The sequence below is a fragment of the Phyllostomus discolor genome, chromosome 3 (genome assembly GCF_004126475.2).
Source record: "Phyllostomus discolor isolate MPI-MPIP mPhyDis1 chromosome 3, mPhyDis1.pri.v3, whole genome shotgun sequence".
Lineage (NCBI taxonomy): Eukaryota > Metazoa > Chordata > Mammalia > Chiroptera > Phyllostomidae > Phyllostomus > Phyllostomus discolor.
In genome coordinates, this window is record NC_040905.2 from 11,804,347 (window position 1) to 11,823,909 (window position 19,563).

The 19,563-nt window shown below is 46.6% G+C and overlaps 1 protein-coding gene across 2 annotated transcripts in view; it reads left to right on the forward strand.

Annotated features, from left to right (window-relative positions):
* The first annotated feature begins 344 nt into the window (after positions 1-344).
* Positions 345-19,563, forward strand: part of PRLR (prolactin receptor) — a 147,089-nt gene continuing 127,870 nt past the window's right edge. The window contains exon 1 of one of the 2 annotated variants that reach the window (XM_036020216.1): positions 345-860. The gene's annotated coding sequence lies outside the window, so the exon portion shown is untranslated. The remainder of the gene's footprint in view (positions 861-19,563) is intronic. The other variant, XM_028527332.2, reaches the window with a different exon arrangement.

Here is a 19,563-nt window from a genome sequence, read left to right on the forward strand (position 1 = left end):
CTGTATCTGCAGAAAACAACAAAAGCATGGATGATTTAGGCACTACCTATGTTTCTGTGTTATACTCACATGGCAGAGAATCAGCACAGCACCCTGGAAGTCTGGGCTTTGTGGTATCAAAAAAGAAAGCAAAACTTCCTTGGGTCACTGACTTTATTTTCTTTTGCTCTTTTCCTTCTTGGGAAAGGTGAGATTCAAATCCCGGGAGCTTCCCTCGTATGTTTTTCAAGCTGCTGTTTCAAGTTATTCTGAAATAAGGAAATAATATTTGACACAGAGGCACTCCACACCTTGGCTGTCAGGAGAATATTACCTCGAGGTCACTGAATTTATTAAGCCATTTTTATTACTGTTTTGTCTGTTTTCTGGCTCGGTCTCCGTGGCAGATGTGTAGCCCAGATCATGCAAAACCAACCTGGGGAGAGTCTGTCATTTCTTCTTGCACATCTTCGCTGCCTTCCGGCTCCCCCAGCCACCTCTCTCACCTTTAGAACTGGCAGACTCTGGACATTCTGCACGCTGAAGAAAATCACTGTTTTGCCTCCAGCAAGGAACACAAATGTTGCAACACTGACTCCTCCCCTGATGAAGAAAGAGGGAACAAGTGCACCGAGTTGAGCTTCAGCTCACAAAGCTACCGGGCTGGGGACGGTGGGACCACAGCTGAGCTCCCGAGACGGCGTCTTCGGGGCTGAGCTCCCCCACCCCCGCCGCCCCCTTTCCCCTTCTGCCTCGCTCCTCTCCCTCTTTCTGGATTTTACTGGCTGTTCGTGAAACAGCTTTACACGCGGAGGATCTCCGTGTGCTTTTGCGGGAAGTGCTTAACGGGCTGAGATGGCAGACTTCGCTCCCCGACAAAAGTGAGTAGCTGCAGCGGGCGCAGCCTGCGGCGCGCGCGAGCGACCAGGGGTGGCGCGGGTGGTGCGAGTGGCGCGGGTGGCGCGGGTGGCGCAGCGCCAGGGCTGCGGGTTCGAGGCCGAGAGCGGGAGGCGATCGAGAGCGGCTTGGGCTGCTCAACAGCTCGCAGAAAGCCGCGGCAGCCGGCGGAGGGGCTAGGTTTTTTTTTTTTTTTTTCTCTTTGCATTGAATTTATTGGGGCGACATTGGTTCGCAGAGCCACACAGGTTTGGCTTTGACCGCAGGCGGCGTTCAGGTCCCTTCTCAGGGGAACTGAAACGATTGCTTCCCGCCCAGCCTTTACAAACTGCACGCGTTCCCCTTTATTTAAAAAATAATAATGATAATAAAAATGTTTAAAAAATCCTCGAATGCACTCTTGAGAATGAGTTTCGGTGTGACTGTGGAATTCTCAGAATGTAAATTATTTATGTCAAATTGAAAAAAAAAAATGAGAAGGGAAGGGACTCAGAAACGGTGATGAGTTGGCCGCGGAGGACTCGAAGGTTTTCCAGCGGCAGCGGCAGCCGGGGCGGCAGCCCCCTACTGTCGGGTGGGAAAGTTACGGTTCCCTGCTCAGACCCCAAAGGAGGAAGGCGAGACCCCCGCCCCCAAAGGCAGGGGTGGGGTGGCAGGTAAGCAGCTCCGGGCTGTAACCGCTGCAACCACTGTAACCCGTCCCCCGGAGCAGGAGGGAGGCGGTTTGACTCGGGCCCAAGAATCCCAGCCCGAGGGGGGAGAGAGACGAGCGGGACCGAGCCCAGGGCCAGGACTAACTCCGGCGCCGGCGCCGGGGGAGCCAGAGCGCGGTGGGAAGGGCCAGAGAGCAGGGCTGGAGTTCTCTCGTTCTTCCAGTACGAACAAGTCCTTTTGGTGACCTCTACCTGTATTCCGGGGAAGCAGCCCACGTTGCCCTAAATAACAGGCAATACAGGGTTTTCTACGGTTGCGCTTGTAAAGGTTGCTGAACATCAGTATCCATCTGGAGGGATTCGTTCCTCTTCATCCATCCAGTTGGCTGGCAAAGACTTCCCACCTGAGCCTCATGCTTCTTGGTCAAAGGAGTGCGGCTAATCTAGCCCCGCCCGGGGCTTGCAACCTTGGGCAAGGCTCCTATGTTCTCTGGGCCTCGGTTTTCTTTGCAGTATTTAGGGAATTAATCATTCGACATATAACATATTTCCTGTGAAACACATGTGTGCATATATATGTGGGCATGTGGGGTAAAAGTGCTGAACAGTGCCAGGAAGGAGCGGATGAAAATTAATTTTAGTGGTTCTTTAAAACTGGCGGTCATGGGAGTCCTTTTGAGAACTAGCTGTGAGTCCTCTTCCGGGGTAGGCGTGGGGGGAAATGTTCTTATGGAATGTACATAAGATCCCTGCTGGTTCGTGGACAGTCCCTGATGACCCTGTCTGAACGCCAGGTGACCACTCCTTGCCTAAAGGAAGCCTCCCCTGGGAAGACCTCCTGCCACACCAACCATGCAGCCTCTGCTGGCTGTCGGGACAGTGGTGGTAATAACTGCCTTCCCTGGGTCTGTAGGCGGCCTGGTTCCTGAAAGTGAAAGCCCTGCTTTCAGGGGCTCCCAGAGCACTGACTCCCAGGGGCTCCCCCATCTCTGCCTCCTGAGGAGCCCTCCTCACCCACTCTCCTAATGACTTCCCGAAGGCACTGACCCTCACCCTCCCAGGCTTCAGTCCTAGAGATGGCACTGGAGAGCCACCCGCAGAGAGTCGCTGTCCGTCTCCAAGAGAGCTCTTTAGGTCGCCTAGCTGGGTGTGGGACAGTGGGGCCAAGACCTTGTTTGGAATCGAAATGCCATTCGCTCCCCAGGGCATTAACAGGGATTGTCCATGGTGTTCTTTCGGACCTGCGCCCTTTGTCTTTCAGGGACCAGGGGCTCAGGTTTTGTGGGACCCGGATCTTCCACTGGCAATGCCTGTGAGGTACTGGGGGACACAGGGGGCTTTGCAGCCCAACAGGCTGGGCTTCAACCTCGGCTCCCACACTTCAGCGAATTGCTTCTCTGGGCCTCACTTTCTCTGTCTGTACAAGGGGAACAATACTGCCTTTCTGGCACAGTTGCCAGGAGAACGGACGTAGTGTCTATATAATGCCAGGTCTGTAGTCAGTGAAAAACTGCTATTATTAATATTAATATCATTAATATTAAGTAAGTGTTACATAGTTTCATGCTTTTGAGAGCAATATCTCTCCTATAGTGCTTATGTCAGTAGAAGAAGGAGTCAGATCAATGCTGGGCTAAATACCCTCCAGGATGAGCGGTGGGTCCAGAACAGAGTCGGATCTGCTGCTTCACCTTCGTCAAGCAGAGCGCTCTGTGTTGCCCGCAGGTGAAATATGTTCTGTCCAGACTGGCACGGACTCTTAACCCGTCTTCTTTCTCTTCTGGCCCATAATCTCGAACACAAAACACCTACCTCTTTACCTATAGCTACAACCAGCTGGGCGTGGACACCGAAGTCTCCTGGCTGCATCCATCTGCAGATACACCGGAAACTGTCCCTGCAGAGAGACAACTCCACTGTCATCTTTCAAAGCTTGGCATAGACGTAGCCAATTCTCTCTTTCCCTCTCTCTCTCCCTCCCTTCTGCCCTGGCCCCTCAGTTGCAAGACATTGGATGACGTAGAAATGTGGGAAAGAAAGGTGACAAACTTAACATGAAGTGTGCTGCCCTGGAAGTACCCATTCCGAAGACTGAGCAGTATGTTCAGGCAAAGCATCCTTGCACGCAAAGATGACAATATCGGTACTTCCTATGCATTTAGACTTTGAGCTGTGCTAAGCCTTTTCTTCCATAACCCCAGTGAATTTTCATATCAACATTGCAGGGTATAAGTTATTATTTAAAGATTTGCAAGCAGAGAAACTGAGGCTTATAAAAATTTGCACAACTCGCCCAGTCTGCACAGCTGTAAGAGGCGGAAGCTGGGATCTAAGCCCAGGCCTGTCTGACACTCTTTTTCCTGGTGCTGCTGAGCTCCCCGTATCGGAAAGTTGCATCGTGCCAACCGGGTCCCAGTTCTTCTAAAGAGCAGCAATAACCAAATATTCCGGGTGGCTTTCAGTGGGGTGAACATACACTCTGCATGGGATGCATGCTGGCGGGCAGCGACAGTAAAATCACCCTGTGGAGAATAGTCTTCCCAGCCCTTCCCAAAGCCTGCTGCTAGACTGAAGATACCAAATCGCAAACTTCCTCTAGTGAGGCTGGCTCTGGGCCAGGGACTTCCTGAGTCATTCTTCTAGGTGAAAAAGAGCTCTAGAGTTTCCATTTTCTCCTTCCCTTCGAGTCAGGGCACCATTTACATTTACCTCCCACGGTTGAGCATGCATTCATTCATTCATTCATTCATTGAAAACATGCCTGTTGAGCTCTGAATGAGACGGACAAGGTCCTGGCTCTTGTGAAGCTCCTCTGCCGGAGACAGTGACAGATCAGAGGTCAGGGAACACATACATAAACAAGACAAATTCAGATATCGGTAGATGCGATGGAGAAAGTAAAGAGAGACTGGGGGCTAGAGTGTACCAGGGCTTGGAGAAAAAACTCTACATAAGGCAGCCAGAGAAGATTTCCATCAGTACTTTACACTGACCCTTGGACTTAAAGTTGCATCGTAAGCGGGGGCCAGGCCATGAGGGTGTGGGGGCAGGGCTGCCTTAGTGGAAGAACCCTCACGGGAAAGATCCCGGAGTGGGACGCATGAAGCAACCGAGTCTCAAATGCAATGAAATGGCCCCTTAGAAACCAAGTTGGGTTTCGTATGGGGGAAATGATGGTTTCAATGCTTCTTATACTCTCCTGAGCTGTGCTGTGGACTTTACACTGATCCAATCTCCTCAACGATAGTAAATTGCAGCTGTTTTTGCCTTGATTTAATAGTTAAGTCAACCAAGACTCGTAGAGGATATGCAGCTAGCCCCAGGCTACAAAGCTGGAAATTGAATCCCATGGCCTGTTTTGCTCCAAAGCCCAAAACTTTTTTGCTAACTTAGCATGTAGATTTTGAGAAACATTTCTCTTAGAGAATAATGAAAATATCAAAAGTATGTTCGGTAGCTAACTGTTGATTTGACAGTGATTTCTATCTGATACTCCAGATTGCAGTTAGTGTGTCTAAATCTGTATGTTGCAATGCACAGCAGTGGCCACACGTAGCTATCGGATGCTTGACACGCGACCAGCCCAAACTGAGATGTGCTGAGAGAATGAACTACACCCTGGGTTTCAAAGATCTAATACAAAAAAACCCCACAAATTTTTAAACTGATTACATATTAGAATGATAATGTTTCAGGTGTATTGGTTTAGATGAAATATATTAATATTGATTTCATCTGTTTTCTTTAAATCTTTTAATGTAGTTGATAGAAGAAAATTGAATCATACTTGTGGTTCACATTATATTTCCATTGATCAGCACTGGTATAGAATAATAACTTGACAAATATATGATAAGAAATTCTTCTTCCTTCTTCCTCAAGTAACTTGGTCTCTGTTACTCAGACTCCACGTCACGTCTGTCCCCAAACCCGGTGATTCGGTGAAGCAGTAAACAAGAGAAAGAGAGGTCCCTCCATCCTCACCCCCCCTACCTCATTCTTCTGCTGGGCAGGAGATAGCTAGTAGCCTAATTTATCATGTCACTATAGTGACATTCGTCCTCACCCATCCTCTTACTCAGGCAAATCTCAAGCAACTTTCAAACACCCTATGACTGAAGGGTCATTTTGAATCTGACTTTATAGTTTTAACTTTAAATCACTTCCCAGTCCCGTGCCTCTGTCATTCACGGCCCTTCGTAGAATCAGACCAGGGGTCAGACAGGGCTTCTTGTTTGTGTGCGAAGCTCATGACGTAAGTCATCTCACTGTAGTGACAAATGTTTCTTCCTCTCTGTCCTTCTGCTTGAAACAGTTTGAACAGGATGCAGCCCCAGTTTCCAGACGGGCTGCTCCAAGGCCATCACAGAGGGCCACTTGGGTTTCTTATGTCCACTAGATAAAGTAGCCCTTGAGTGTGTCAGCGAAGTAAAGATCTGATTTGTTCCCATAGTTTTATTTCTTCCAAAGGAGAAAGCAGTCAGACTCTAGTGTTATTAGAGGAAGCCTCTGGCCTGAGGTATCAGAGGCCTGGATTCTACTTTTGTCTACTGGATTGCGTGCCACCCCAGCCCCCCTTCCTCCAACAACCCTGTAGTGAACTCGGAATTGATGAGATAATGCCACACCCAGTGCTCCTGGGAAAATGTGCCATAACAATAGGGGCCGTGGCTATCGCTGATGACCTGTAGACATTTGCCTGCTGAAAAGAGTTTCCCTCCTGCAGCTACAGCCGAAGCACTGTACAAGATGCTCCTTGCAAAACACAGGTAGCATTTGTTCATTTCTACTTGAAATCTAAATCTGGAGTGAAATGGCAGTGAGAAGCTAATAAGAATGAATTTTCATGTATCTGCATCTACAGTGACACATTTTTCAGCGTCTTCTAAGCCAAGAAATCAGTGCCAGACTCTGTGGGGACAATAAGTGACTAATCAAACCAGGTCCTTTCTTCTGCAGGAACACGTTACTTATTTGGGAAGCTGGGCATAGACATAATACATCAGGGAACAAAGGAGGATAACATTCAGTGTTACACGAACGACACACTTAGAGTTTGTAGATCCCAGAAGGCAATGCGCACTGAGCCCTAAAGGACATTGAGGAAGACCCAGCGAGGGACGGCCACTGACCACTGACGCATGGGAGGCTGAGCCAAGGACAAGCGGAGACGGGAACAGAGGGCGCTCCGAGTAGGAAGAGATGTTCAAGTGGCATGCGTGTGGAAATGTGCGTGGAGTGTTGATGTGAAAAAGAATGGCTGGAGCTCTGGCTCATGTGGTTCAGTGGACTGAGTGCCAGCCTGTCAACCGAAAGGTGGCCGGTTCGATTCCCAGTCGGGGCACATGCCTGGGTTGCAGGCCAGGTCCTCAGTTGGGGGCGTGGGAGAAGCAATGGATCGATGTTTCTCTCTCTCTCTTTCTCCCTCCCTTCCCCTCTCTCTCAAAATAAATAAAACATTAAAAAAAAAAGAAAAAGAAGAGTTGGAATCAGGGAGGCTTTTAAAAACTACTGATGCCTCTACCCCATCTCCAGAGTTCTTATTTAGCCAGCTTAGGAATGGGGGGCGGGATATTGTTGTTGTTATTGTTGTTGTTGTTGTTATTGTTGTTGTTTAATTCCCCAGAATATCCTAATGTGAAGCTATAGTTGAAAATCAATAAGCAAAAACACCAGGTCTTTACATCATAATATGGGAAACAAAATCAAAAGCGTAATCTTTGAAAGAGAATGCCATGGGTAGTCGAGACATGCAGCCTTTACTTTGTGGAAATGTTATATACACATATGTTTCTACGTAGCCTTTTTAATTCACGGGTAGTGTTTGTAGCGATTCCATCCGCTCGACTGTTGTAAATGAAACGGGCCACTAGCTGCCTGTTCCCACGCATTGTGTGATCTGCGGGTGCCCTGCAGTGAGCCTGAGCTACGCGTGCAGCAACTGGTGTCTCACAGCCGCTTGTATCAACTGGGCTTTGTGGCACCGTTGTCGTGCCCATTAGTGCCAACAGAAGCTGTTTTATTGCAGTCTGTCGTCTTCCCTCACTTCTCCAACTTTACACATCAGGAAACCGGGTTTAATTACTTGCCTTGGGCCTTCAGCTTGCTGGCAACGAAGGTGAGATTAGAATTGTCAGCCACTGAATTCCCCGTCTCTTCTCATCTGGCTCCCAAAGAAGGTGTGCTCAGTCTCCCGTTAGGGAATATTCTGTACCTGGCAATTTATCTCTTCAATGAACCGATGAGTGTTCTGGACAAGTAGGTGAAAGATGACTAGTCTGGCGGGGCTGCCAACCCTGTGATGAGGAGCGCCAGCCGCTGGTCCTGCAGGAGCCGCAGACGGAGCCTTTGCGGCATTTCCCTCTGTGAGTTTCCATTCCAGGGAAGGAGAGCTTGGTGCTCTGACCCCTCTGAGAAGGGAAGGCTTCCTAATCCCAGAGCTTTTTAGCTTTTCTGATTTCTCTTCTCTGAAGCTTCTGTTCACTGAGTACTGATCTCTGTTACACACCTGAAAGAAGAGAGAGAGAGAGAAGGAGAGAAGAAAGCCCAGCAATTTTTTACAGCTGCCTTTTAAAAGAATTCTTTGTATGTCTTGGGAGTCTCTGGGTTTGTGGCCGACAGGGAGGCTGGGAGATCTTTGTCAAGGGTAGCGGGAAAAAGCTAGAGCCTCGGTGCTCCCGCCTCTTTAGGACGAAAAGATAGGTCAATTTCCTGCCATCCCCGAATGGTTATTTTCTTTTCCTCTGCCTCCCAGTTTGTTACCGATTGAAGAGCAATTTCCCATATCTTTAGCTGTATCTAAAAAGCAAGCCTCCACACTGATTGCATGAAAGAATCATCTCTTGGGCTGTGAAAAATACACTGCCCGGGCCCTGCCAGAGACCCCTTGAATCAAGATGCTAAGAATGAATCCTGGGCATTGTGTTTATCACTGTTCTTCTGGTGATTACCTAGCGCGTCATTAAGAGCTGATCTCACCGCTCAGCTAAGACCCAAATCGTAATGACATATTTCTATCTCTTGCTTTAGGTGGTGTGGACCCCAGAGAGCCATCCAAACCATATTTCTGTTGGGTAGCAATGCCACCATTCTACTCTTTAGAAAGCACAGTTTCCAGCATAACACTCTGCCGATACAATCACACTCCACACTCAGAGGGGCCCTGCACAGATAGCCTCATGACAGAAGTTTGTGTACCTGCACTTTGGAAATCGGGTTGCCTGAAACGCGATAATTATGTGATTGAAAGATAAAGATGAAGCTTCCCTGCCACCCATGCATTAAATTTGCCAGTTGCTATGTTGATCTTTAGTTAACCAACCCTTGCTTTCTTTTCTCAGACATTGTAAAGCCAATTAACTTCATTCCTGTTCACGCCCTTATTAGAAATATAATTAAAGCTGTTTTCTCCAGGGACTGTCATTGGGTAGACTTTACGAAGTGAATTGACCAAAAACTAACTAGGTTGTATAAAACCCTCTCAGTCCCAGCAAATCTGTCAGGTACAGAGGCTTCCAGCATCAGATTGGGCTGAGGGGAGCCATGAATTTTGGTCTGGAAAGGGCCAATCACAGATCATTCCAAATATAGAAGAAGCTAGGATATGCGAAATGATTCTAGAATCAATCTGAGAATAATTACCCAGGGCCCAGCTAAGTCCAGGACTCCAACCTTTCTCGGAAAGTTGTATTACTATCAAAAGGCAGCTAGGTTTTTGCATCAAACTGGGAGGGAGGGGATAAGGCACCTCTGTGCTCTTTTGGGTCCTAAGATGACAGGATGAGAAGAAGATAAGAAGTTGTTAAGGAGACTGCAGGGAGGATGTGGACACACGTGTGAGCAAACGGGCGTCAGCAATGTTTTATTCACTCAGCTGATGTTCACGGAGGGTCTGTTCTGTGCTGTGCCAGGGAGCGCTGCAGGAGCTGGAGAGAGCGTGACGAAGTTATTGCTGCCGTGGAAACACTCCCATTGAGAAAAAACAGATAAATGAAATTGAATCAGTTAGTGCTCTAAAAAAATAATGAAGTGAGGTGAAAAGAAGAGTGTCTAATGAGGGCTGCTCTGAAGAGGCTCACCAGTCGCTCTGTCTGAGAAGGTGGCATCTGAGCTAGCACGTGGGTTTTAAAGAGAAAGCCATGCGGGGGTCAGGAAGAGAGAAGGCCAGGCAGAGGGAAGAGCCAGAGCAAAAGCCCTGAGGTTGGAGAAGGTTGGGCGTGTGCGGAGCACAGAAAGGAGAACAGTGCGGCTGAACCTCGGGGCGGAGGCAGTCAGGAGGCAGGCCGGAGAGCAGCTTGGAGGTCGTGGGATGGAGCTAGGCTCACGTTCTAGGGAAATCAGCTTTACGTAGGGAAGCGGCGTGTTTTGCATTGCGTTTTAGAGATGGCCCGGGCTTCTGTATCAAGAATGCTTGAGAGACTAGAAGCAGTGGGAGAGCGTGGGCGGCTGAGCAGGAGCGTGGCCTGAGATGAGGGTGGGCCCACGAGGGTGGGAGCAGAGGGGTAGCACTATTGGGATCCGGAGCAAGTTTGAAGGCGGGGCCTTGGGGATCTTCAGATGGGTAGGGCCGGTAAAGGGACAGTAGACCTGGTCTTGTCTGAGGTCATTCTCCTGCCCCTTCCTGACCTGAGCCACTGGTTGTGAACCCAGATGGAACAACCTCAGGCATTCCTTGGAAACATGAGGGACTTTGACCATAACTTGTTTAAGGGGCGGGGATGGGGGGAACTCTGTCCAAGGCAATGTGACTGTTTACCGTCTGCTGCTTTTTAACCTCCTAACCATAAAAATTCCACCCTGTCTCATAAGACCATTCCTATGGGCTTGGTAGTTTTTCATGCTTGTGCTTTTTATAGGTGCTGAAATGTCACATTCCCATGGCTAGTTTATCTCTTCTCTGAGTATTTTGATACTTGGGCTGTATTTCCTGAGTCCCTCATGCTGTCAGACATTTATACGTGCTTTTTGTGGTAGCCAGTTTCACCATATAAATGCTGACAGCATCATAGCAAGCGTTCAGTGAGCACTTACTGTATTCAAGGCATTGTTTTAAGAATTCCACATTTTGGCCCTGGCTAGTATGGCTCAGTGGATTGGGTGTCAGCCTGCAAACCTAAGGGTTACCCATTCAATTCCCAGTCAGGGCATATGTCTGGTTTGCAGGGAAGGTCCCCAGTAGGGGGCACTTGAGAGGCAACCACACCTTGATGTTTCCCACTCTCTCTCCCTCCCTTCTCCTATGTATAAAAAATAAATGAAATCTTTAAAAAAGGGAATGTCATATTTTAACTCATTTCGTCATCCCAGCCACCCTTTGAGTGAGTGCTATTATTTTTTTATATATATAAGTAAATTGAGGTAAATGAAGAGATTCTGCCTTTTGCGCAAGATCGCACAGTGGTGAGGAGCAAAACCAGGTTTGGAACTGAGTGTGACCGCAAAGCCCGTGTTCACAGTCACTGAGCTGTGCCACTCCCATCTGTCTCCTTTGCACTCTTTCCTACGTAACTAACGCTGTTATCTTCAGATTTAGGTTTGTTCCTCCTGAAAAAACCCCAAGGCACCCCTAGGAGGCAATTCTACTGGGCAGAGTCCCCAGCAGTGGGACTAGAGGGCAAACGACATAATTTAGAGGCTGGGCGATGTACCTCCTTTCCAGGAGGGCCTCACCTCTGAACCCCCGCCATCTGCCAAGGTAGGAGGGTGAACCCCACCTAGGGAGCTGACGGCACAAAGTTGCTAATGGCAGAGGAGTCTTGATGAAATGCTCCCTCTTCCACCCCCTACTTCAGTGGCTGCGTTGTACCCACCTACCTGTCTCTTCTCGCGAGACTGAAGAAGTCAGCGATTCAATAGCTGTGCAGAGAACTCTAGCTGCGCTCCAGGGTCACTGGAGGCCGGCCTTTAGAAGCCAACAAAAGGAGTCATTAACTCGTTTATTATCACGTTTCTGCTTTAGAAATATTGAAGATTCTCTCCAGAGTCTCATCATTAGAAGTGAGAAAAGCCTGGGGCACACAATAGCTCCCGTCATCTCTCTACCTTCCTCTGTGTGTCTGCATCCAGAAAATTCTCCTCACCTAATCAGCACAGTGGTAACAGACCTTCCCCCCTAATGATAGTAATGACAGTGAACTGAACAGAATTGAGGTTTGTACAAAGAAATGCATTAAGGTTTCTTTAACTCCGTTAATGAATTCTTCAGCAATGATTACAAAAAGGCGGTAATTGTGATGATTCATCTTCTGCTCTATACGTTTTAACTTGTTCTATGTCAACTTAATAAAAGGCTTTTTTTTTTTTGCTGCATAGGTTAATTTTTCATAGGGATTCAGCCTGGCTTCATTGGAAATGTTGAATTTATCTAATCATCAGTTTGTTCATTCCACTGTTTGATTTTCAATAAAAAAAATGTTACTTTTAAATGTTATACAGTACATGCCAAATATTTCCTATGGCAATCTTAACCTCCAAATTCAAAACTACAAAGAAACAAAGAACTGTAGCTATGTTAGACCATCATCTTATTTCAATTAAGAAGATTGCAGTGGAATATCCCTTCGTTAATGAAAGTTTGAAAGCCATCTGAAGTTTTTGAATATCCCTACATAGCTCAGAATCCTACTACTAGATTAATTTTTTAAAAAATTATTTTCAAACCAATAAGATAAATTCCTCCTTTATTAGGCAGTATTGATGAAATACTCAACAGTAAGCAAGGGTGAGTATCTGCCCAATGTGGGCATGTCCTAAAACCAAGTCACTCACAGGTTAGAGCAGTGTGCCGGCAGCTATGCGAGCAGAAGGGTGACTCCATCCCCTCACTGGGGTTTGGACTGGCAGAGTTTTATTCTCCTTTTAGCAAATTTTCCTGATTTTACTTTTCAGAGGACACCCCTGAAATCATAACGCTGTGCACATCTGTGACTTTTGCATTTATTTATTTTTATACATGGTTTACACTTCAAGATACAGGAGAGCATTCAGTGAGAATACACCTTCCCTTTCCTGTCCCTCAGGCAATCACTTTTATTAGACTATTATCAAAAATACACCGCGTACATGAATATAGGCTGGATGTCTTGTTTTTTTAGTTATTTCACATCTGAGATGCTATGACTCTTAGCATCCTACATCCCACTAGCACCTGACTCTTATCGACCCTTGATCCTCTGCTCTAAACTCAAGTGTATCGTTCAGTGCTGGTCTGAAAGGGTGAACAGCAGTCTCTTCAGGGAAGGTCCATCTGCTAAGGATCGAGGAGGAGATGAAGTTACACAACTCCTCCAGGTGTCAGTGAGCATGTGCTTCCAGTGGTGGTTTGACAGACAATCTAGAGGGCGCTGTTCAGTATTGGGGAGAAAGTCCTGAGACCTGTGCCCACTTGAGCTCTGTCTTCTTCAGAGATCTAAGGACGTTGAGGTTCTCTGAGGCTCCCAAAGCTGACACACAGACCCACTTTCACTTTCAGGAGGCTGGAGATGTAAGCTCCTCCCTGCATCAGCCAAGCCCCACTGCCCCTGCGGGTCGCAGAAGACTCTCAGCAGGAAAGGACTGCCTGGGTTGGATGGCCTGAAGGATGGGTGGACTTGAGAGTCAGTCAGTGGGGCTAGCTACTGGTTGAGATGTGGGAGGAGTGAGAGGGAAGGCAAAACCTGAGGGTCAAAGGAGAATTTTGAACACACTCTATCTAACGCACTCATTCTATCCACGCGTTACCCATCACTGTCACCTTGTGTTAGGTAGTCACATGCTTATTACTGATCAACGCCACTACGTAGTGAAGTGTCTGAGGGCAGGCCTGGCCTTTGTGTACCGGACCTCAAATCATCACAGGTGACAGATGGTCTGAAACCAAATCTTTGTCCGCTGATATCAGATTTAGCTAAATCGCTGTCCATGTGGCCTGAAGAAGTGGAATTTTGCTAATTACCTGTACAGGTCTGGACTCCAAGTCTGCAAGGCGGCAAACTGTCTTGGTGTTGACCAATGTCTCGGGTTGTCCATGGTCATCACACACTAATGACTAGTTAGATGCACATCTCCTTTAGGCTGAAGAAATAAGTTGACCTCACTATTTCACCTCTCCACTGCTATTCAGAAAGAATTTCCTTTTAGCTCCGCTTACCTCTCTAGGATGTTCCCATATGCTCCTCCAGGTCCTTTTTCTATTTCCACTCCCACTCTATTCTCTGCTTTTCTCTGTCAAATGCCTTCCTCTTCTGAACTGACTATTTGTAAGAAAGTGGTAAGGAGCTTGATAAACCATTCAGGCTACCATAGTTTGAGAAATGAACAGTCCCAGCACTTGCATTTTAATTACAATGGCTGGACTTAAAGTCTTTACTGGTAATACTGCTAGCAGCTCGGTGGAGGAAATCTGTTTGGGGGCAGGTGGAGACCTCCAGTCACAGCTTACAGTAGCTCCTTCTGCTGCCTTTGTGTAATATTACAATTGCAAGAAGCTTGGTTGGTGTTGGCCGCGGTGGAAGTAAGCCCTCAATGCCATAACCCTTACTCCTGTTTCTAAACATCAGTGGATCAGGGTCTTCCAAGCACTCTGGACTTGACCTCAGGGTAAGTAAGAGTCTTTTGTGCATCTCGCAAAAGAGAGCTTTCACTAGAACCAGACTAAGCACAAGTCTCTGCTCTAACTTTTTAGGGTGAAAGTGTAGGGCAAGTTAGGCATCTGTCCTGCCTTACTTTCTCATTTGGACAAAGAGGACATGGACACTTAGCTTCCAGGGTGGCTGGATGAATAAGATAAGGTATGTATCGAATAAAACACTTGGCACTAAAGAAGCACACAATTCATTGGAGACACTAGTATCACCTTCATCAAAGAATTAATGGTTTAGTGCAGAGATCTGCAAGTGCACAGTCGATGAGGCAACATTCCAAGGGCACGGAGTAAATGTTGGGTCTGAGCTTAGCAGGACCAAATGAGCCCGGAAGCCACTCTGAACACCTCATGTGAACCGTTCAGTCCCACCACTTCCCTTCCTTCCCCCAGGTCTTGCACAGACCCACAAGGCACTTCTGGTTGGCAGCCCTTCTCGTACTCTCCGAATGCCAGACAGCTTTTCCTCCTTCCTGCCGAGTCTGTTTCCAGGCTGGGCCACTGAGAAGGTGTGTGACCCGTGGGAAGTTTGCTAACCTTCTCTTGAGCTGTGGTCTCCTTTTTTGCAAAAACAGAGGTGGTAATGCCAACACTCCAGGACTAGTTTGGCAATGGAGTAAGAGAATGAATGAGCTACCGTCAGCCCTCAAAATGAGCTTGCTCGCTTTTCCCGTGGCCCCATGCTTTCAAATGGGTTGAGCAGTGTGTTCCACCTGGAGGAGAGGCTCTGGAATGATCAATAGTTTGTTGATTTGGTGCCTTGTACATCCAGCCATAAATGGCAGACTTTGAAGGTCATTACTCTTGCCAAATATTTAACTGGAGAGCTAGGTTATGAGTCTTCAGAACCCAAATCTGATCCGTATTCAGGAAACCTCCTCCAGAGAGATGAAGCTAGTAGATTAGCTAAATAGACCTTTTCCATTTGCCCTACATTCGATGCCAGCAGGCAAATCAGAGCCGGTTGGGCAGTGCGCAATTCTGAGAAATCAGGAGAGGGCAGAAACACCTGCTCTTCCTGTAGTAAAGCCAAAGCAAATGGAAAAAGCTCGGAAATCTATCAGCGCCATTGGCAAGCCTCATGGGAAAGGCTGGACACGTGCTGCGAAAACTCACATTGCTGGTGAAAGCATGGCTCCCGGCCGACGCTGGGAGCCTGCCAGTCTGGCCTCAGGCCGGAGCACGGCCTGCAAAGCCAGGGCCTGGGCTCTGCAGGAACCGGACCCCAGGCAGCGAGGATTGAAAATCAACCAAACAAAGCCTGCTTGTTTCCACTTGCGAGAGATGCAATGATAAGAGTTTTGGGATGTGCCAACCCATCTCCAAGGCCAAATGATTACCAGGCAAAATGCCTGTCTTCCTTTGGCCCCGTGGAAGGAGCCTTAGACGTGGGCGTCTGTGTCACCGGTGCTGGTGACGGCCCCAGGAGGGACAGTCAGGCTTAGGTGCTGGTTATTATTCACGATTTCAATTTGGTTCTTTCCATTTACTTCTAGTTCCTTAAACATAATTGTGCTGAGTGGTACAAAGAAAACTTTCATTTGTGAACAAAGTGTTTCGTAAGAATCCATAGCAAAAATCTGTAGGAGACTAAAATTACAAGCACAACAGTAACACAGGCTCCCGATATCTCGTGCTGTGTTGTTAAGGGGAGAATCGGCAATGTTTGAGGGACACTTTGAGGTCGAAGGCATGGTCCAAGTGTAGTCACTTAAAAGGTTGTGGATTTCTCTTAAAAACAGAAGTCACACGTGGCTTAGAGAAATCTTCAACTTGAATATAAGCGACATTTATGGATTCTCACCAAAGTTATCAGGAGACCGAGTATGTAAGAGCTTGGCCAATACATGTTCAACTGTAAAAGAGCTTCTGCCACCATGGTGTTTCGTGGAGACCTGCTTCACAAAGTGGCCAGAGACTGAGGCTTTTTTCACTGATGCACGTGTGGAAGCAGACAGCGAATTGCAATTAGGACATGATTATCGTACGATGTGATTGGCTACTGTGACTATTCAAGCAGCCAGGCCATGATTCAGTGGTAAAGTGTTCAGTCTCTCCAGGAGTCTTTCTTTTGACTAGAGAGATGGACGCCAAGGAGAATTTCTTTTTTGCGGATGAATTGCCCGACTCAGGGCAAATGTTCAGTAGGAGTGGGGGAATGAATGAAGCTGATTATTGTTGATGACGGTTGAAAATGAAATGCCTTAATGAATCTCAGACTTGGCGACTGTGTCAGAGTCCTGTACGTCTGACATCTCAGTATTTAGATCTTGATTATTAACTATGGTTTTCCCGCATCATTTGGACAGAAAGTTTAAATGTTCTAGGGGTATTATTGTTTTAGAAAGTAAGACAGGACCTTAATAGTGCAACCCCAAAATAGCACCTCCCAGCCTTCTAACTGGCATCAATTTGTCAACCGTGAACAAGATTGAACCTCGAGTCCCACGTTGAACAATGGTCTCTAACTTCTTAGCACTGTTATCTCAAAGAGATCCAGGCATTTGTCCTTGAGTAAAAGTTTCTCCCAGAATATGGGTTTTGTTATGCAAAGCAGGAACAAAAAAAGCCTAAACAACGCAATAGTCTTCCTAAATTATTCTTTTATACAACCAGTTAGGCAGTTATAAGGGTTGCAATTACCAGCGTCATGGCGTAATACATGTACACAAATTGACTTCATACCAGGGAACTTCACTGAGCAAAAAAGAAGTCACTGTTACTGAAGACTATGAATTTGGTTTCTTTATCTATAAACACTGCTAAAATAGTTGGCGTATACGAAAGTGCAGTATTTTTGCCTGGATATCTAAGACCCTAATCTTCGTTCCAGCTAATCCTACGACTTCACTTCATACTTCTAAATGTTCTTTCCCAACAACCCCATGACTGTCTGTGAATGGGGAGCCAGCATTGAAAAGCATCAGAAACAGCTGAGTAGAGGCAGAAGTTTATTCACCATCTTCTTAATATTCAAGAAGCATCCTTAACTTAATCACCAAACCCCAAAAGAAATGATGCTCAGGTGACTGGTAAATATGCATTTTTTCAGGTTCTTCGTATGATTATCAGAAATTGCTGCCCTGAGCAAAATTCTGCACCTCCCTAGAGGTGTTATCTAGGAGAATTTCTCCTACTTCATATGGACCTCAAATGTAATATTTGTGTGCTTCTAATATGTTGTAGACAGCAAAGGTGTTCCATAAAGCACCAGATAACAAATATTTTAGTAAGCACCACATGGTAAATATTTTAGGATTCACAAGCCATACAGCCTTTTTCAAAATTACTCAACTCTGCCCTGTCACACAAAAGCAGCTGTAGCCCATGCATAAATATATGAGTGTGGCTATGTTACAAAAATATAACATCAAAAATAGTCAATGGGCAAGATTTAGCCAATGGGTTACCATTTGCTGGCCCCTGTTCTAGACTTTTCATACACAAATTTAATTTATCCTAATTTCTGTTTCACCTATTAATATTTTAGAAAACATGATAGAGTACATTGTGAATCTGTTGTCACACCATACATGAATTATTTAAATATTTGTTTGATCTAATAATATTTAAACAGTAGTGTTCTATCATGAATCTGTTGTCATGCTATATATGAAATTTTTATATATGACATTTTTAAAATCTTTGTTTACTCTAGCAATAGTTCTAGTCAATAACAAATACCCCTTGAGGTAACAAGTCTCTTGAGGTAACTGTCTGTTGGATAATGTAGCTCGTCCTTTCCCCGCCCCATAACTCTTTCTGATCAAAGTGGTTTCATGTAATATGGTGTTGGGAATAAGCCTATTCACTCTATCCCTATCTTTCTTCATACTAACCCTGTCTTATGGTAGCTTTTATCTTTGCAAAGTGAGTATTTCTGATCTTCATGATTTGTCCTTCAGTAACTCTCTCTCTGTCTCTCTCATTTCCTTGATCATCTTATGCCTTTACCACGGAGCCTTCTGGGGCTGTGTGAGTCCTTGCAGTGCAGTGACTACACTGGAACACACTGTCCCAGGTCGGTCCCATCATCTCTCCCTGATGACGTCCAGCTGTGCCTTTTGACTGCAAGAAGCAATAGACAAAGTAAAAGATATGAAAGTAAGGAAGAACCTGAGAAAGCCCAGAGGGTTATGGAAGGGCAAAATGGACTACGTGGTGGAGGGCTGACGGGGAGGACACTGACTCTTGCAAAACACTCTGAACTGATTACTAATGCATTCCCTAATTCCTTTACATCCTAGCTGTGACCCCAGGTAAGCTTTCTGGAGTGTCAACAGAGTAAGAACAAAACCAACATCCTGCTTTGCCTAGGAGTGATCTTGTAGCAATTTAGAGCGAGGTGGCCTGGTAAGAGTTCACCTCTGGTAGTTGCCAACCATGTGATATCAAGAGTTTCCACAAGTCACGCATCTTCAGTGGGCTGTGGAATCTCGGGCAGATCCAGCATCACGGGCTAGGTTACTCGGTTATGAGCTCTGCTGGCCCCACAGGACTGAACTGCTGATCTGGGAAGGTCTACCTTTGCACTGAGTCCTTTCCTCGGCCCTCTGGTCCGTTACGGGGGGTGGTGTTTGTCACTGAAAAACCTGAGCAAAGGTTCAAATTAAAGTTGATCATAATCAGCATTAGGAGTGATCCTACACAATTCATTAATTTATCAAACCCCTTAGACACTGTGGCAGGTGCTAGGAAAGTCAGTGTGCAGATGGGGCTCTGCCCAGAGACAGCTTACAATGTAATGTGGAAGTAGATGTCCATCAAACCCATGCACATTTGTAAGTAAGGTTAAGACAACAAAGGAGAGGCATGGTATTCTCTAGGAGAGCAGCCTGAGAAAGTGATGATTGACCAAGGTCAAAACGCAAAGGAAGCTGCCGCAGCGAAAGGGACGAGACGTGCAAAGGCACTGAGGCAGGAGAGAGCATGCTGCATGTAGGGGGATAGAAGGACCACGACGTGACCGCACCAGGATGAAACAAAATGAGGAAAAGCTGGAACATGAGAGACAGGGAGAGAGGGCATGTCCTACAGGATCGCACGGAGTGATAGGAAGTGTCTGGGGTGACTGAAGAAGAGGGGTAGCATGATCCAGCTGGTATTTTCTGAAAGAGCCACCGTGTGTAGAACATTGTGGGAGGGGAGAGTAAATGCTTTTGGACTTGGAGGTTAAGGCAGTTGGCAAGAAAGACGAGCAATGCCAGCGACTGGCCTGGTGTGATTTTTAAATCATAGGCTGGGAGGTGGCCGAAGACCACGCGCCATCACACGGTTCAAATGTTTTGGAAAAGCAAACTAACTGTGGTTTAGGGACTCAGGAGACACGATCTCCCTTAGTGTCTACTCGGTGTTTCCAGCTCCGTGAGTCATTTCCAGCAATAAGCCAGCTAATTGGCTTAAACTCTAAGTGTG